This window comes from Pleurodeles waltl, chromosome 6 (assembly GCF_031143425.1).
Source record: "Pleurodeles waltl isolate 20211129_DDA chromosome 6, aPleWal1.hap1.20221129, whole genome shotgun sequence".
Lineage (NCBI taxonomy): Eukaryota > Metazoa > Chordata > Amphibia > Caudata > Salamandridae > Pleurodeles > Pleurodeles waltl.
The window spans coordinates 1,453,986,603-1,454,006,681 of NC_090445.1; positions in this window are offsets into that span (position 1 = coordinate 1,453,986,603).

Genomic DNA, 20,079 nt, shown 5'->3' on the forward strand with positions numbered 1-20,079 from the left:
TCTGTCTTGGGGAGTGCTAGGTGGAGTGAAGTTTGTTGCTCTCTGTGAATTCTAGAAGTTTCCATCACAGAAATGTGAGGAGAATGTGTTTTTTTAAGTGAAAGTTTGCAAGGGATTCTGGGAAAGAAACAGTGCAGGAGACACACAAGTCAGTCCATCCTGGATACCCCTAGGTGTCTAGTTTTCCTAAATGTACGGGTTAGCTAGGTTTCCCTATGTGTCAGCTATGCTAGGGTCCAAAACCTAGAGCTACCCACACTGGAAAAAAGAGGGTCAGTTTTGGGTGGAAAAATGTGCTGCATCCATGTGGTGTTTGGGGCAGTTTCCTGTCGCTAGCACTAGGTCTTCCCACACAAGTAAAGTACAATTTTTATTGGGAGACTTGGGGAAATGCTGAATGGAAGGCCATTGTGGCTCCCCATTGATTCTAGAACTTTCCATCACAGAAATGTGAGGAAAATGTGTTTTTAGTCAAAGTTTGATGTTTGAAAGGGATTCTGGGTAACAAAACTGTGGAAGGGACACACAAGTCAACCCACCCTGAATACTCCTAGGTGTTTAGTTTTCAGAAATGTGCAGGGTGGCTAGGTTTCCCTAGGTGTCAGCTAAACTAGGGTCCAAAATCTCGAGCTACCCACATCAGATTAACAGGGTCAGTTTTGTATGGAAAAATGTGTCAGGTCCATGTTGCGTTTTGGGCTGTTTCCTGTCGCGGGCTCTAGATCTACCTACACAAGTGAGGTAACATTTTTATCTGGAGACATGTGGGAGCATAGAATAGAAGAACATTAGTTACTACCAATTGGATTTTGCTGCATTTATGCCTTTCAAATGTAAGCCAGTGTAGAAAGATGGTGTTATGAAAAATATCATTCAAATCATACTGTGGCAAAGGAAGAATACTGTCCACTCGAATTCCTGGTTTATTTTCCAAAAATGTGGTTTATTAGGTACAAAAAAATCTCATTCATCAGCTCCCAACTCCAACTCATCAACTGCCCTTTCACTTTCTAGCATAACATTCTTAATGACCTCATACAGTGTGTTCCAACAACTCACCACAGATGATGAACTATGTAACATTCCATGGCGTTGAGTTGCTCAAATACCACACATATGCTAATACAGGTACCACAAATTGAGCAGTGTAGAAATACCCACAGCTCCTAAACTCTATATCTTGTGCCCTTTCAAAAATACATAATTTTTCTTGATACCCATATTTTTCTACTCTGCCTATTTTGCTATAAGAATTGGTCTATACGTGGTACTCAATAAAAACTCATTGTACGGTGCAGATCAGTTGTTTGCTCTGGGTAGCTTGGGTTCTTGGAGAACCTACAAATCCTATATATCTCCACAACCAGAGGGGTCTAACGGATATCACAATATATTGCTTTTGTCAATCTGCCTTTGTGACAAAAAATTACAGATGAAAATGTGGTCACAAAGGCCTGTTTTTTCCTACTCATTATCAATATTTCTTTATTTTAACAGGTATTTTCTTGGAGAAACCTTAAGAGATCTACACATATGATCCCTTGTGGAATTTAAAATCATGTCTACTTTTCAGAAATGTATAGCTTTTCTGAATCACCCATGGGCTTTACACTGGTTTCTACCACAAACTTAAAGTAGGTTGAGAGCACAAAAAATAAGGAAATGGGCTACCTCTTAGAAAAATAGCTAAACTGTGTTACAAAATTAGGGTTTTTGATTCCGCTCTGCATGTTGCTGAAAGCTAGGAAAATGGTGACTTTAGTACAGTAAACTGTTCATGGATGCCATTTATAGGGTAAAAAATAGGCACTTTTATCTGAGTACTTTTTCCCTATTTTTGTTTTTTAGAAACTCAAGCTTTTGCTATATTTTGCCTATTTTCTCAGTCCCCTTCTTGGGACTCCGCCAACCTGGACATCTTTAGAATCCCCAGGATGTGGGCATAGATACCTAATTTGGAAAACAAGTTTTGGAGCCCAAAGCACAAACTACCCCAAATAGCCATAAAAGGGCTCAGCATTGAATGGAAAAAGGCATAGAAGCGAAGGGGTTAAATGGAGCAGTGTCATCCCAGGGGATTTTCTATTCAATTTATGGCCTAATTTAGAAATTGCCAGATGAGTTACTCTGTCACAACAGTGACGGATGTCTTGTATGCCAAAAACTAAATCCCATTGGACATAAAGGGATTTAGATTTTGGCGGATGGGACATCTGCCACCATTGTGACGAAGTAACCCGTCCACCAAGTTTTAAATGAGGCCCTTAGTCTGGGAACATTGTGCTCAACTGAATGTATGCCTTGATGATAAGGCTTGGAATGGGCATATTGAGAAAGCTTTCTTAGAGACTGCCAGTTTTTTTTTAAGCCAGTCTGACACGCAAACCAGTGAGAACGATTAGGAACCATAATGGATGGTTTGATTTCAACTGTATGAAAGCTTGAAAAAAAATTGAAGGAGGCAGTAAACAGATTATCTAGAGTAGGTAATGAAGTAGTAGCATGTAGGTAGGCATATAAGTTTACACTGGCAAATAGAAAGGGGGAAATTAAAATTAAGGCCTGGAAAGCAGAAGAGGTAAAGATAGCAGTGCCTTTTGGCAAATTGTCAATAATCCATATTTGAAAGATTCTGCTACTCTAACAATTGAAGTTGCCATTCCCCAAGAAGACTCGGTGGCACAATTTTCTAGTATTTATGCCCAGGACTTGTATAGGCACACATGAGTGGAACAGGAACTAACTTGTAGAAATTTAATTTGTTAAGGGAACACCACCCCTTGTTTTACATTAAAGGAAGTTCTGGATGCTATTAACGGATCAAGCAGTGTGAAGACCCTGGAGCCAAATGGGATGCCAGTCGATCTCTTTCAGAGTATTTCGGATCTGTTGGGGGCCATTAATGATGAATGTTTTAGTAGTGCCCTGTAGAATAGGCCCTTTTGAATCTTGGTCTACCTCCCTGATTGTCCCATTTTTAAGAAGGAGGACAGAGGAGATCCATGTTGTTATTGGCCACTTTCCTTGTTGGACTCATTATTAAAGGTGGCTGGGAGAAAAATACTCATGAGATTGGAGGATTGGGTAGAAGAAAAGTCTGTCATGACAATGAATTAATATGGCTTCAGAAAAGAGGCAGGTAATAAAGAAAAGTCTCTTAATTTACGTTTACTTATTGGTAAATATGCTGTAGCAAGAAGAGGTCCTTTCTATTGGCATTTATGGACCTCTCCGGTGCATTTGACTGTGTAAATCATGATAAACTCTGAACTTTAATGATTAAAATGGGTGTTGATTTATTTTTAGTGAATTTTATTAGGCACATCTATGTGAATGTCAAGGACAGAATCAGGTTTGTAATTAATGGAGAATGCACTGAGGAATTCGATATTAAACAGAGGTACGGCAGGGCTGTGTTTTGGTCCCTTTTTTATTCCCCCTTTATATTAATAATCTCAGCAGGTTCTTAGAAGAGAAAGGTTATGATGTTTCACAGATCGGCCAAAAGGCTATACTTAAATTTTTGTTTGCGGATGATGTAGTATTAATGGTATGCACCACAAATAGATTTGAGAACTTGATTAATCAGTTTGTGGAATCTGTGGCCGAGATAGATCTAAGAGTTAACTTGTCTAAGACTTTCATTATGAAATATAGTTGTAAGACTGATAAATGTTATCAATTTAGGATAGAAGACACTAAGCTTGTGATATCTCTCACCTTATCTTATTTGGGTTTACTATTTGATGCCCATGACTCATGGAAAAAGCTTGTTACATCCAGAACCATGCTGATGAAAAAATCTATTGCAGGGCTCCACAGATTTGCAGCCAGATAGGAAGATAGGTCACTCAAATAGCTCTGTAGTATCTATAAAGAAAAATGTAACTCATTGGCACAATATGGTGCCGGTGTATGGGACTATGTAAACTTACTGAAGTTACAACTCGCAGAAAATGCATGCTTAAGGAAGTACCTTGCAGTTCTGATAAGTGTATCCATCTACGTTTGCCATAAAGAGTTAGGACTCAATTTTTTAGGTTTCACCCTATATCAAGGTACTTCTAAATAGGCTAATTGCAGACTGCCTATCCCATGATTATGCTTTGAGAATTACACGGTTTAAATATATCAAGACTTCCTTTGATAGCTTGGGAAGACCAGCTCTATTTAGGACCCATCCTCCTTGCTTGGTATCTCTAAGGCTGAGATTAAACAACTAGCACTGAACAAGTTTGAGGAAGACAGGTTTGATAAGGTATGTGTAAAGGCAAGTATTGAACATTATAAACTGCTGTGTACAAATAAAGATATCCAATTTTATCTGGAACAAGTTTACAACTCCTAGCATAGATTTGTGCTCACCCATTTTAGATTTAATATTTTTCATCATCGTATCCCTTTTCCTCCAGTAAATGATTGGTCAGCCAAATTCATTAAATGCCCGTGGGACGGTGTTTCACAACAATGCATATTACACCTTACTCTGTTCTCGGTTCTGTAAATTTTATAAAATTCTAGTCGTTCAAATTTTAGAGCTGCTATTCAAAATATTAAATTTTAGACAGTGCAGACCTGCTTCACTTTTTTTGCAACCGCATTCCTATAAAGTCTGTATTTCTGTCTGAAAGCTTCTGTGGGGGGTTATTTTGATACACAAATAGTTGAGTAGGTAAGCTGCTGTGAATGACCTGTCATCATCTAATACAGCAATTGCATTCCTGCATACTTATTGTGTTTTTAAATCTATATGTTTTGTATTTTCTGTTTTATGGAAATGTTATTATGTGATCTTTTATGTTTTTTAATATGGCAAATCGAATTAAGCATTTTCTGATTTTATGGGTACTTATTAAATTACATTCTGTATTTGTTTTCATTCCATTAGTAATTGCACTGCACTCCTGGGGTTCCAGCTGCTAGTTTCTAGTAGGAAAATGGGAAGCATTAGGTAAGAGCATACACTTACCAATTTATGTTTGCTGCATGATTATGTTTATGCTCTAGAAAGGAAGGTCCTTAACAAAACATATTATACTTTCATAGGCACACTGTGACACTTGAACGCTGAGGGAATCTGCAGTACAGAGAAGTGAGGCGGTTATCATGATGGGACCTCAAAGATGCCACCTTTGTTATTTTCTCCACTTCCCCTTTCCCCTGAGTGCTGTTCTCCCCTGGAATTATATTTGTTTCTCAGGTGGCTCAGGTGGTATAGGGGAGTCAGCTTCTTGCAGTCTTGTCTCGCTCCTCCAAGTTTAACTTAGCCAAATCAGACAGTGACAATGGCATCAAGCTGAACCATTATTGGGTATTTTCTCCTCAGAACACTCTTGAGGTGGGTATTATATAACCCAATGAATCCATTCATTCTGGCAAACTGATAGAATACATAAAATTCATGGCAGTGTGACAACTCATTGTGTATCAATGAGAACCAACATATTGAGCAGCCAAAAACATTAGACTAGGTTTCAGTGAGGCAGATCTGCATATGTTGTCTCAAGAGTGATGCCAACCATGACATGGAAGTGCCATATTTATTTTTACAATATGTTCGCAGCGCACATCAAGAAGCTTCTTGATGCCACTGATTTGACACAATGAAACAAATAGAGATAGAAAGAGGGGGGGAATGCCTAGTGCAGACAGACCGGAGTTTATAATACTCTTTCACACTTTGCATGGTCAGATTGCTTCTGTGAATCCACCAACCCCTTACTGCAAAGTTAGCCTGTTTTAGCGAAAAGGCCCTCCGTCCCAGGCATGATTTCTTGGCAGGCTCGTCTAATAAAAGTATAATATCACAAGACAACTGTGATCAAGAAATTATGCCTGCCTTTTATTTATTTGCAAATCTAGGCTGTCAGTGTCGAAAAAGGAGCTTTTAGACCACACAAAATGCCTTGTGCTCTGTATGCTTCTTGGCTATGTACTGGGTGCACTGCCCTGGTCGGTGCCACAGCACATCTTTAACTGAGTACACCGGCACTGGCCAGGTCAATGTGCCCTATTACATCCATTGTACTGCCTGGTTCAGCCTAAAAACTTGCTTCAGGCCTAGGACCAGCCAGCTTTAGAAAGAGGGGGCAGAGATGCCCCTGCAGGCAGGTGCAGTGAGTGACAGCCCCCACCTCTAGGGGGATATTTGGGGTGGCTGTTTAGGACACCTTTTCTTACTTTCAAGAGGCATCTTCGGCAAAGGGGGGCACCGACTGTGCACTACCTCTTTGTGGTGTAGTGTCAGTGTGCCTCCTGACAGCTTTGCCTCTGTGCTTATGTTTGAAAAATGGCATGGGTGCAAAAGTAAAGTTTGACCTCATTTGCATGGGGCCATTTCCCTGTGCAAATAAGGAAATGCCTCTTTAGGATCACTCTAGCAATAAATGTGCAGCAGTTTGATCAGTGGTTGACTGTAGAAATATCTCCAACGAAAATATTGGTGACAAGAATATCACCAAAAAATATATACAAGTATCAACTTTATATAATTTGTTTGTAAAGTCAAAAATATCCCAAACAAAAAGAAATAAGACCACAATATTGTCTAAAACTAGGTAGGTAAATTGAATTTTAACTAGTATAAACAATTTTAAATCAAAAAAATAATATTACATTTTTATAACTTTCAAACATTATATGAAACTAAGGGCCTGATTTCGATCTCAGCAGATGGGTTACTCCGTCACAAACATGACAGATATCCCATCCGCTGTATTAGAATCACCATAGGATATAATGGGATCCTAATACGGCAGACGGGATATCCATCACGGTTGTGACAGATTATTCCCTTTCGCTAAGACCTAAATCAAGCCCTATATACTTTAAAATAACTGCAAGAAACAATAAACATGTTTAAAAAAAATGTTTTACTTAAACATACATTTTAAAATCAGGAATACAAATGTATTATTACATCAAATGCAATATATTATAATGTTAAAAAATATATACAATTACCAAAAATACCAAACAAAAAAACAATAACCAATGAAAAGTAATTTACATTAAACTACGTTTTAACATTAAAACAACAAATATTGTCAAGAATCAGTCTTAAAGCAGATGTAAAGAACCTTTCATAGATGGCTAGGCAACCACTGAGTATTCTTCTCCGTAGCACCTTAAGGAGATAAGTGACAGTCACCCTCTGAAATCAGTTAGAAATAACTGATACCACCCAAGAGGTACTGGACACTAGTTCTGAGGTTTACAGCATATAACTAATGTTTTAATAATATTGCTACAGGTCTCCCTCACAGTAGAACCCCTGACCAACCACTCTTTTTCTCACTTCACCACATCAGTCATCTGCTTATAATATCGTATTGTATTGTAATAGTATTTATATAGCGCTTACTAACCCTGACGAAGCATCGAAGCACTTTTCGGCGAGTAGCACGCTACTCCGGAACCCAAGAAGAAATAGTGATGAATTAGTATTGGGAAATATGAGTATAGTTTTAGTATTATTATGAGTTAATTTGAGCTGCGGATATGAGAGTTTGTTAGTTAGATTGACTGGAGTAATGGAGGGGTGGAGGAGGAAAGAAATCCAGAAGTGTTGATTGGGAGTATATTCCTCATTTACTCATCCCAAAGGCTTGGGATGAGTAAAAGGGGATGGAGAAGGGAAGAGTCTGTGGAAGGGTTAGGGAGATCATAATAGCAGGAATGAGATAAATGAGGGAGAATTTAGTAGGGTTGTTTGGGAGGTCATGGTAGTAGAGTGAGGTTTGGTGAGTTAGATGTGGAAGCGGAGGGAAGAGCTTAGGCAGAGTTATTTAGGAGATTAAAGTAGTAGAATGGATTTGGGATGAGTCAGAGTGGGAATGGAGGATAGATTGATCGGGACATGACATATGATGATGGGTAGATAATTGTGATAAGATGAGAGCAGGGATTCATAGATATCTAGTATAACAACCCACCCAGGAGCCATGCAATGACCCACGAACATGCCAAGCGCAGAACAGCATACACACATACATATATATATATATATATATATATATATATATATATATATATATATATATATTTATATATATATATACATACACATACACACATACACACACGTACCACAATACATATTTTCTAAAGAACTATACATAACTAGAAATACATACATAATCAGAAAAATATTTATCAACATAGGCATATGCAGTCCACAGTTGTTTGAATATGGTGGTTATGAAGGAAAGAGCCAACTTTTGAGTAGTTTTCTGAAGACAAGCAAGTTATTGGTGGCTCTTATTGTTGGGGGTAATGAATTCCATAGTTTGGCTGCTTGAACGGAGAAGGATATACCACCTATAGTCTTTTTCTTGTATGATGGTGTTCTAAGGCGGGGTGCCAATCTTGAGCGGAGGTTTCTTTGTTGGATGTATTTGGTAATTTTGTTTCTGATAAAAAGCAGTACTGTTCCATGTATAGGTTTGTGGGTGATACAAAGCAGCTTGAAAGTGCATCTTCTGGCAATGGGTAACCAGTGTAGTGCTCTCAAAGCAGAGGAGATCCTTTACATGTAATAGTAGCCTGGCTGCGGAGTTCTGAATACGTTGTAGTTTTTTCATAATAGATAGAGATGATATATGGTAGAGGCCATTGGCATAATCCAGTTTGGATAATACGAGCAAGATAGTAGCCTTGTGTGGAAATCCGAGGTGGGGGAAGATGCGTCATAGAGTCTTCAGGGTGATGAAGCTTGTTTGTTCTAATTTGTCCACTTGGGCATTCATAGTTAACTTGGAATCCATGGTGATTCCAAGGTTTTTAACTTCCTTGGATAAATGAGGAGGTGGTCCCAGGTCATCAGGCCAGACGCACAGAGGGTCATAACTTTTCCCATCACCACAAATGAGTATTTCTGTTTTGGAGGTATTTCGTTTGAGATGGCTCCAGGTCATCCACTGATCAACGGCTCTGAGGCAACTGAAGATTTCTGAGTTTTCAATGTTGTTGGGGCATTCTAATTTAAGTAGTATTTGTGTGCCATCTGCATAGTTGTAGCATGTGAGATGGAAATCATTGATCAGTTCTGGTAATGATATCATGTAGATGTTGAAAAGCAAAGGTGAGGTGATAGATCCTTGGGGGACACCTGCTTTTGTGAGGTAGGGTTTGGACGAGAAGGGGGGCGAGTAGATGATATTAGATCTTTTTTGAAGATAGGAAGTAATCCAGTGATATAGGCAGACCTGATGCTGCCAGGAGGTGGGCCCCTTTTGAGCCAGGTGTCACTCCTGAGGAGGGACCTTGACAAAGACCAGACAACATATTAAGATAACATATGAAATCAAATGAGAAGAAATTAGTTTTGGAGAGGTAACATTCACTGCTCCATTACAAATGGAGGCCAACCAAAGAGAAAATGATGAAACTTGCATTGATAACATCCTCAGTGGAAGTGTAGAATAATGTGCAAGCACTTCCACCACACTTTACCAGCATTTAAGACCAAACCACGCATATGATAACCATGGAGAGTAAGCAACGCTGAGTCAGACCATGACTGAATTTAATCTGCACCTGAAGCTGCACCAATTACAGTACATCTGTTTCACATTGTTTTTTTGTTTTTTTTTTAATGGTAATACTACAGTTGGACTGGTTATTCCATGACTTCTATCCACCCCAGAATTCGTCACTAGAAAGACTGATCCAACTGCAGATTTCAGATAGATACATTATTGTTCAAGTCCAGTAAGATTGTTCCCTAGTGACATCATTGTGATCTGCGTGTCACAAGTTGGAATCCATGAAAGATTGTCTCAACCTTACAACTTTCTGAGGCTCATACATTGAATAATACGAAATTGGATACCAGTAACACCTTGACCCTTATTACAGATAGGGTCCTCTCCTTGTTTGCACCACGTGCACTTGTAAATAAATGCACAGCGTGCACACAAGGACAGTGGTCATTATTACAATTAATGCTCTGACATCAGGGCAGCTGCAAACCCATGAATACCCTGTGGGCAGTGCATTCAGTGAAATAGGGAGCGGCTCTTTACATGCTGCTTCATGTTGCATGGCACGCTGCCTGGACTTTAAAGAGGGGAGAGAGTTCTTTACCAGGCAGTTGCTGTAAGTGAGTGCACCCAACTCCCGGGGGATATCTGAGAGGGTCTGCGCCAACAGTGATCTACCTTTTTGTGACACACTGTGAGTGTACTTCCTAAGGACTCATTTGCTTCTGCCCCTGCATACACAAAGCAGCGTAGACACAGAAGCAAATGGATTCCCTCATTTGCAAAAGGCCACACCCCTATGATGAGGGAACAACCTCTGAAGGTAGCATTGGTGATACATGTGTGTCGGTGCTGTCAGTATTACATAAGAGGCTGCAAATGCGCCTCTAGCCCCTTTTGTAATACCATAGTGCCCAGGGGTGCAAAAAAATGGGCACGCACACAACCATTTCGTTCTGAGGCAATATGTCTAATATTGCCCCTGGTATTCACAGCATTGAGAAGAGGGAGAAATACGGTATGAAGCTTTAAGTTGGGGACAATATAATTATGAAATGGTCAGTCGAAGCAAACAAGAAGAAAGAAGAAGAGCATGTTTAGAAGTGACTGTAAAAATGCGCCATATAATAGAGCAGCAGCTCTTTTTACTTATTTTTTTTGTATGTTGCCAAGCAAATCATTTTGACATTAGGATCGTCTTGATTTTTTAGTTCTGAAACATGAACATGATGAAGAGATTAGTCTTTCATCACAAATGTATTAATCAGTATTGTGTTTAATTAATTGATACCTAGTTAGCACCAATGAACTAATGAACTATGATTCTAAGATTTATTTAAATGAAAATTGACATTGCATGCATTTCCTCCCCCACTACTGAAGACGGAGGTACTGGTGTGTAATAAAGTAATTAGGAGGGAACTTGATTAATTTGATTACTGAGATCTTATGACCGCACGTCAGTAAAAATCTTTTCAATGTGTATTTTACACTGATGCGAGTAATGTCGTTTTTAATATTGCACAAACAACTCTTAAATTTAGAAAGACGAGCAAGAACAACTATGAATATATATATATATGTTAAGTGTTAAACACATCAATAATAAAAATCAGCAAATTCTGCCTTGTCAAAGCCCAGGATGGTGAGGTCTTCGGCCTTGTTTATTATTTATCACTTCATAACGAATTTTATAATTCTAAGTGCTGAAACTATCATATGGTCTTATTCCCTAATGTCACAACCCAGTAAAGATGAAATGCTGAGCATGTCTTGCAGGGCTTCAAACTCTTAACCTGGGGATATTTGAGCAATAAAGATTTAATAAGGATTACTCAAATTGTCCGCTAAGAGAGACGACAAAGTGTCTGATTACAAACTGGCCCGGAAAGGACCAACACCGGGCCTTTTCCACTTCTTGAATTACAGAAAGATTGACATGACAAAATGTAATGAAGGGTGCACCACTTATAATTGCTTTCCGAGTGCAAATAGGTATTTACAGGGGATCGCAACCTAACGAGTCACTTGTAATCAAGTCCAAAATCTATTATATCGAATCCGTCAAACAAAGATGTTTAAATAAACGAGAGACTTGTCTCCTTCCAGAAAAAGAAGATATAGACACTATGTGAAGGTTCCATTTAGAACGATTGTATGGCAAGTTACAATGTTAGTATAATTCAAATAACGTTTTAGGGCAAAAGATGATCGTATTTCCATCCACGTCAATAAAATGAACTTTAATATAAATTAGGCAGGAGAGGATAATGGAGTAGTCACCAGAAATGTAAAAGCAATGGGTCGATTCTTGAAGCATTCACAAAGTGCTAAAACACATTCCCAAGTAATGTTTTGGCTTAGTTTAGCTGAATTTGAATCATTGAAAGGCAATTTTGCAGAAATAGCTACAGCAACTGGCTAGTAAATAAAAACCAACTTACCACTGCATAGCTGTACTATTTCCACTGGACTATTAAAGCAAATGCCTTTTTTGCGCTTGTCAATTAGTGCAATGTTAGTAGGTTTGCACTGGTCTAAATGTTTATAATCTGGCATATGGTGTCCTGAATTTATTGCTCTTCAGTACAATCTTATACTGGAATTTATTTTGTGGCACCCTTTAAGACCATCAACGATTGAAGGGGGGATAGTTGCTTCTATATTTATTTTCCATGTTATTATCAATAGAGGCCAGTTTCGTTAATGTGCAGCCATAGCAAGGAAGAGATAGAAAGACACAACAGTCCGTGCAAATAAAGCTAACCTTACTATATTGACAAAATATCTGTGTCTTGTGAGAAACACTAGCCGTAACCCATTCAAGGAGAAATAAGAGAGAACCAAAGACCTAGTAATATCGTTTTTTCTTCTTCTTTCTACTTCTAGTGCTGGAGGATGCTCCTATATAGTATGCAGTCTTTTCATTGTTCGAGGTCTCGGTACCCATGGTAAAAGAGGTAGTTCAATCTGTGATCACTTCATTGAAAAGACATTGACCACCTGTGGAAGCATCTGAACTTGCTTACATAGGGCCTCATTAGGCCATTACAGATGGTCCCTCTGGTAAGCCTTAGCATCCATTACCACAGCAGAGGACCACCTGCCACGTTTAGAGAGCCTCACATGTCTGGTCAGACTCTCTAAAGCCTTGGGTGGAGCCAATAGTGTGGCAGCTCCAGTGAGTGCTGTGAACTTTACTGTTCAGTCGCTGTGTTTGTTGTGCCTAGTCTGCATAAACCTGATTTTTCTCCACTTGTTAAACCAGGTGAGAGAGATAAATGAGGCAGAGAAAACAAATTTGGCAGACGGAAACACATTCATTTATAGTAGGGCACTCACTCTGCTACTATCTTCTTTTGGCTCAGCCTTTCTGGTATGGTGAAAGTTAGACCTGTCAGCTCTTGACATGGTTTCCCCTGTCTTTTTGCTTCTGACCGCCTATTTTCTGATCTTATGCTGAATTTTGTTTTTGCTGGCTTTAGGGCTATGTGCACTTTACTACTGCTGACCTGTGCTAAAGTGCAAGTGCTCTCTGTCTAAATAGTATTAGGGATTGGTTTATCCATGATTGGCATATTTTATTTATCAGTCTGTCCTTAGTATGGTGTACCAGGTGGGCCCAGGGCCTGGAAATCAAATGCTACTAGTTGGCCTGCAGCACTGATTGTGCCACCCACATGAGTAGCCTTGCAAACAGGTCTCAGGCCTGCCACTGCAGTGTAGTTATAAAGACTTTTCTTTGAAGCTTGCCTACTTCAAAGGCAGAAATGGGTAAAAGTACTGGGCCTCTGACGCCACAAAGTTAGAATCTTTGTGGACCGAGGAAATTCTGCCAGGAAGAATGCTGGATGCTCTAGGAAGGACTGCTACTCTGCCTGTTGCTTTGTTGTGCTAACCTGGTGCTTCTGTCCTGGGAGTGAAAGGACTAGACTTTGCTTTCTACATCCTGCATCCAAAGGTTCTCCAAGGGCTTTGACTGAGCTTGCCTCCTGTTAAGAAGTCTCAGGGACACCAAAGACTACATCTGCCAGCGCCTGGGCTCTCTTGCTGAGAGTCCTGACTTGCAAAGCAGTGCCAAATCCAGTTCCTGGGCCCTTGGAAGTGAGTTCTACAATAACCAAGAAGAAACCAAAGACATCGACTCCAGAGCAACCTCGGAACCGGTGCCACTGTCCAACTCTGTGTGGCTGCCTGCACCTGAGCCGAGGTCCCCACTGAGTGCAACGACCCTGACTAACGCCACAGGTCCAACGCCGCCGTAGCACATCCAAAGTCCCACCCGAGGTCTTGTTTTACTCAGAAAAATATTGGCTATTTTTCTAAACTGGTGTGGAGTACTTTTGTGGTGTTTTCACTGTGTCACTGTGTGTTTGTGTATGTGTGTAGAAAGACTTTACACATCGCTTCTGAGATAAGCCTGACTGCTCGTGCCAAGCTTCCAATGTGGTGAGCAGGGGTTATCTTCACCGTGTGGCTCCCTTACCCTGACAAGAGTGAAGGTCCCTACTTGGACAGGGTGCGAACTAGAGACCTCATTTATAACAGTGCACCTCTTGCCACCTAATGAGCCACATGGTTTAGCAAGAGAAATAACTAGTGGTGGGACACCTACACGTTTTTATTAAATTCAGTCAAGTAATTTATTCCCCTTTAACAAATGAACAGCTCATGTTTTCCACCCTAGGCTCTTCAGCAAGATGTGTAAGTGATGTATCACTTTGTGAAGACAAGTGTGGGTCAGAGTGCCCCTTTACTGCTTGCCCACTGATTTTTTTGGTGTGAACTGTACAGTACATTTACTGGCAAGACCAAGGAAATATGATAAAATATTCAAAGTTCTTGTAAGAGTCTACTGGCTCACAGTGCACGTCAGTTTTATATTTCAGTCACTTTGCATCATTCGGATGGCCACCTATGATTAGAGCCATCTGTTAGGTAATATGCTTTTCCTGTAACGGTATCCGAACGAGTATACAGGTGGCCAGGGCCTATGTACTCTATGAACAAGTCTGAACGAATGAACATGTGCAAAGGTGATGTTGAATGCAACAGTCAAGGTGAGATCACAAAAGCAAGGCAGGCATTCAAACCAATGTGGCATGGGAGGATTCGTGAAGATTAAGAAATGCTACTGCAGAATAAGAGTGAATCATTTAACCCCACTCAAGGAAATGGACCAGCTGTGTATGGGCGATATTATGAATCACCTTAATTCGGCTTACTTATAAATCCCCACTAGAATAGGAAAGAGCTACTTAACTAATCTTCCATATTAATATTAAGGGCATGTCTATCGGGAACGTTAAAGGGTATACATCAGAGATCATTTCATCCCTATTTTTCCCAGTTGGTATAGTTTGCCGTCGGTTTTAATGTAAACACTAGGAAGAATAGGCAAACCCTTATAACCTATCAAGCTTAACTATAGTACAGGAAACTGCATTGATAGCCTACAGGAGATACAGTCCTCAGACTTTATATGACCAGAGGCTGAGCTCCCACGTGGTTAAAACAATGTAGCACCTAGAAAGGAGAAATCATAAGCACATTGTAGTGAAGTATGTCAGAACTTGAATGTTAGCTATACTGTATAATAGAATGTTAACTGTGTGTGAGCTGAGGAGAGAAGAAGTCGAGACAGGGGAATGGACACAGCTAGAATGTGTAACCATCAGCTGTACGCCTATACCAGGATCTTGACAAAAAAATGTAAAGAAGAATCCCAGCACTTCTTTACAGATTTATATGCAAAAAGAGGTGTGGCTGTGTAGAGGAGAGAGCGCACTTTCCAAAGATGAGCTAATACTTTTTTGTGAAGTCCATGATGATGTAAACTGAAAGAGGGAGTGCCCAAGTGGTGATGCACCCAGCCACAGAGTGCGTGAACTGTTACCCCGAAAAGGTCACAGTTATAAGAAGCAAAACAAAAAAAACACGCACATCCTAGGAAGTTGAGAGGTTCCAATTTATTCCTTTGTAATGTCTTTAGGTGAACAGATGACATCTGGCCCAATCAGACATCCTGGGCCCAGAGTCAGACGGTGATAACAAAATTCATGTTCAAATGGACAACAGCCGACACGTGTTTCGTCTGGTTAGACTTTTTCAAGGCTGTGGACATGTACAAATATAATATATCAAACACTGATGTCACTAGTGTTGAGAAAAATACATTTACTGCCAAAAGAAAGATTCATGAATAGAAGAGAAAGCCCGATTTGTGCCACGAAATTGTGATAAACCATGAAAGATAACGATAAGCCTATTGTTATTATGTCGTATTGTTTGACACCAAAAACAGTGCCCATAAAAACTCCAATGATCCAAAGCGAAGATATCAGAGAAAAAGGAAAGAATACAAAGAGTTGGGGGAAAAAGACAATAATAACAATAAAAAGAAAGAAGGAAAAAGTGAGAGGGACGAAATAAACCGCAGTGCTTGTGTGATGCCAAAGTTTAAGATAAGATCCGTGTAGCAGCATGAGCGTGGTGAGATAATAATGATTAATCATGAAAAAGACATGCAAGGTCAGAAACATGTATAGCATGAAAACAAGGACGAGAAAAATATGGTAAAAAAAGCACTAGGTGATACAGAGAGGAGCATACCTAAAGCTAGGAGTTTCACTCGATCTTCCAAAATGCCAGAGAATGCTAATGTCTTATGAATTGATATAGCGATTGATGAACGAATTGTCTGAGGACCATGGTAAGCCTGTGTAAAAAAGAACGAATGCTGAGCAGGCAGTGTATAACAACGGGGTAACCCCCTAGTAGTAAAGTTTAATGTAGTCTATCTCGTGAAACAAAAACAAAGGCTAGTAGAATGGTTAAACATTCACGCTACTTTCTATTTACTTATTTCAAATTTGCCTTATCTCGGCTATAGCAGACGAGTTACGTCTTTTCTTTGTTTCCAAGTAAACAACTTGCTATGGTCATTACGCTGGTCCATTCAAATTATCACCCATTCTATTACTTTTAGATCTTTTTCTCCACAGCTAAGCTGCTCCTGTTTAACCATTCTACGCACTCATGGACCGTACAGATATGAGGATCGAGAACTGAGAGTGGCCCCCGATTTCTCCCTAGACACCAATGAAAAGCAGAGAGCGTTCCTGGCACTGCACCCCCAACTTCGTCAATTAGATATACATGTTCATGCCTGCATGCATGTAGATAACAAAGGACGGTCTAAAGACTTTCTTGACCTTCAAGCATTATGCTAATTTCTAGATAACCTGTTACCACAACCCATGGATTCCTCATCTGATGCTACTTTGACCACTCCAGGTCTGCAGGAGACATCCTCCCAACTCAGCGGGGCAGGGCTTAACTATTCATAGCCCCCCTGAAAACATTCTCTCCACCCTGGCTCCCTTTGCTCAACACATCGCACTACCCACTACAGGCTCCTGCTCCAGGAGCCCAATCCTCTCCGATCCTCCCCCCTCTGCTGACCATACCCCAAACCCCAAACCCCATGCCGCATGGGGCCAATGACCTGGGACACCGGTTGACCTCCTGTACCCTGACGCATAATTCTTACACGCTGAGATAAGACACCCTTTCCACCCCCTCGCCTGGTCCTTAAGCGGAGCCCTGCCTCCTTATGGTCGCCAAATGGGACTACCGTAGGCGACTTTCCCATGCACATACCTCCCGCAGCCCACCATTGCTCCCCTTCCCCTCTCTTCACCATTTAGCACTCTGTGCTTGTCCTCAACCAAATCCACCACCTGCAGTCCCCCCAAAACAATGGCATGGCACATACTGTCATATCCTCCTCATCTCTCCCCCCTCGCTAACATGGGGGGCCTACAGTGTGTGGGCTACGCAAGCTTAGGTCCGCAGTGCACTGCTTTTGACTGACACTGGAATTCCCTCCTACTCAGAAACTACCTTTGTGACACCCTCCCACCTGCCCCTGCTCCCCACTTGCTGATACTCCGTGACCTCTCCTCCTATTCACCCAGTGCTCCCAAACCCCTTTTACTCGGCACACTATGTCCTATTTCTTTGACATACCAGAGAGTCACTGTCAATCACTCAAAAACATTCATTATGAATTGTGGTGGGAAACGCGGAAAATCCTATAACATTACAACTGCGGAGGGGAGAGTAGAAACTGCGCGTTCCTTTTCCTATCTGGGCATAATGTTTGACAATCAGGGCTCTTGGGCCAATTGTAGGAAGTCAAAAAAAGCCCAGCTTATAAAAACAACGATGGCCATAAGGTTTTTTTCTAAAAGAATAGGGGGGATTACTCCGCCAAACATGATAAAAATTTACAAAGCAAAGTGCATCCCAGCAGTCACGTACGGGTCCGGCATCTGGGGACATACTGATTGTAACCTAGTACAGACGGTTGAAAACGACTTTTTAAGATATTTACTGATGGTCCCAAAAGGTACATCATCTTACATAATTCACTCAGAACTGGGATCCCCTTTTATTACCGATTTGATAAAGACTCAACCCTTACTGTTATGGCACAAAGTCTGGACCTCGGAACATACTGAACTAAATAAGGCCATCTTGACCGACTGTATGGAATCTACATACGCAACAAGGGTGCCTTGGCTAAAATACATTATGACTTTTTTTTTAAACATGGGCAATAAAGCTTTTTACACAAATCCAGCTCTTCTGGAAACAATCTCTAGGAAGGACCTGAGCGCTTTGGCATTAAAATATTTAGAAGACTTACGATGGGAGGCTGAATCAAAAAAGCCCACTGTCATTCATAATCAAATAATCCTGTCAACGGAGGCTATCCAGCCTTACCTGATGAACGTGATAAACCCCCGCCATCGTTTTGTGCTCACCAGACTGAGGCTGGATACATTCCATCGACTAGTAACCTTCCCAACCATGAATGATTGGAGCACCACCTTGAAGGCCTGCCCCTGTGACGCAAAGTCACTACAAACCACAATCCATGTGGTTTTATTTTGCAAACTGTATGCCAAGCAAAGAAAGCGCCTAGTAGCCCCTCTCTTAAGGATAATCAACCTCCCTCAGTGTCGTACTGCGTACGCAAGCCTCCAGGTTCTATCATCCATAGAGATGTGTGAAACCTTGGCCAATTTTTTATGCTCCGTACTAAGCATAAGAAAGCACATGGGGGTAGCAATATAACCTGAACTATTTTAGACCTTTATTATTGTAAACCATTAAGATTTTAGCCTATTTATTGTATTTATTTATTGTATATTGTATATTAAAATGTAAATTATTGTTACTTTTATGACTTGTTGAAAGTCGAATAAAGTCTTTGTACTATGACATACCAGAGAGCGACCACCCTACCCCCCACTATCAACGGCACTAGCCGTTCCCCTTAAAGTCCGAGGAACTCCTCCCTGAACCCTACTCACCTATTCTCATATGCCCTTCCTCCACCAGTTCCCATACTTCATAATCTACCAATGGGACCTCCCAAAAGCTACAGACTACACACCTCACTGACTGTATGTCGCAGACTAACACAACCAGCCTCCCCTCCAATTTGACAGCTATCTCACTATATCAAAAGGAAGAAGATGGGGCAGTAAGGGTGAGAGGTGCCGCTCTTCTAGACAGTAGACATGTGGTTTAAACAGAATAGATAAGTGAGAGTAAAGTCCGGTGCAGAATGGCCCGGTGCCTTACTGCCCGGTAGGCACCAAAACGGGTACTAGGAGTACCCTAGAGCAAAAATGGGAAAACATTGGCCACAGCACACAGAGAGTAATGTCCAACAGTAAGGCAGAAAAAGATATTCTTGGTGTGGTTCCGAGAGTTGAGGGAAGTATAAAGTTGAAACGAGTCTCAAATCCTGTTTGCAGATGGTGTCTTTATTCGTAGGTGCTTAGAAAGCATTAAGTCATCATGGAGATACAGCCAACACGTGTTTCGTCACACAAGTGACTTTATCAAGGCTGTAATAAAGTAATGACAGCAAACATTGGATACATATGTGTGTATTGGAATCTGGTGTGAAACCAGAAAGCGTTCTGATTGTGTAAGTGAGTAAGTGATTAACATGGCTTTAGAGGTGAGTGGTAGTGGGGTCAAATAACAGCACCGTGATCAAGTTTTAAAGTTGGTCTATAAAAGCAAAATGTTGGAGAGTAATAGAGTATATGCAATTTGAAGCAGTGTGAGCATGCAATTGTTGTGCAATAGGGAGAAACTTAAAAGTCTACGAGAAATGCAGGAGAGAAAGTAGAAAATATAAAGGGGAGATACGGCTAAATGCAAGTTTAGAAAAAAGAAACAGTAATGAAGGCGGTGAGCCCAGAGGGCATAACAGAAGGGTGAGAGTCATACCTGGGACAGCAGGCTTAAGTAGGTTTGGTGGTGGTGTGTGGTAGTGAAGTATAGGTGGGCTGGAGAGAAAGTGAGTGAGATGGATCAGAGAAAAAGAGAGAAATAGAATGGGATAAGTAATCGTGTGTGACAGGATAGTTGCTTATCACTTACCTCGCCTTACGATCGAGACTCGCACTTTATCCTTTCTCTCAGTGATTTTCTCACCGTTATTTAGTGCACGCCCTCGCCCCTGCGGTCATTTTTAATTAACTAGACTCACGTGTGTCGAGCCCTCACC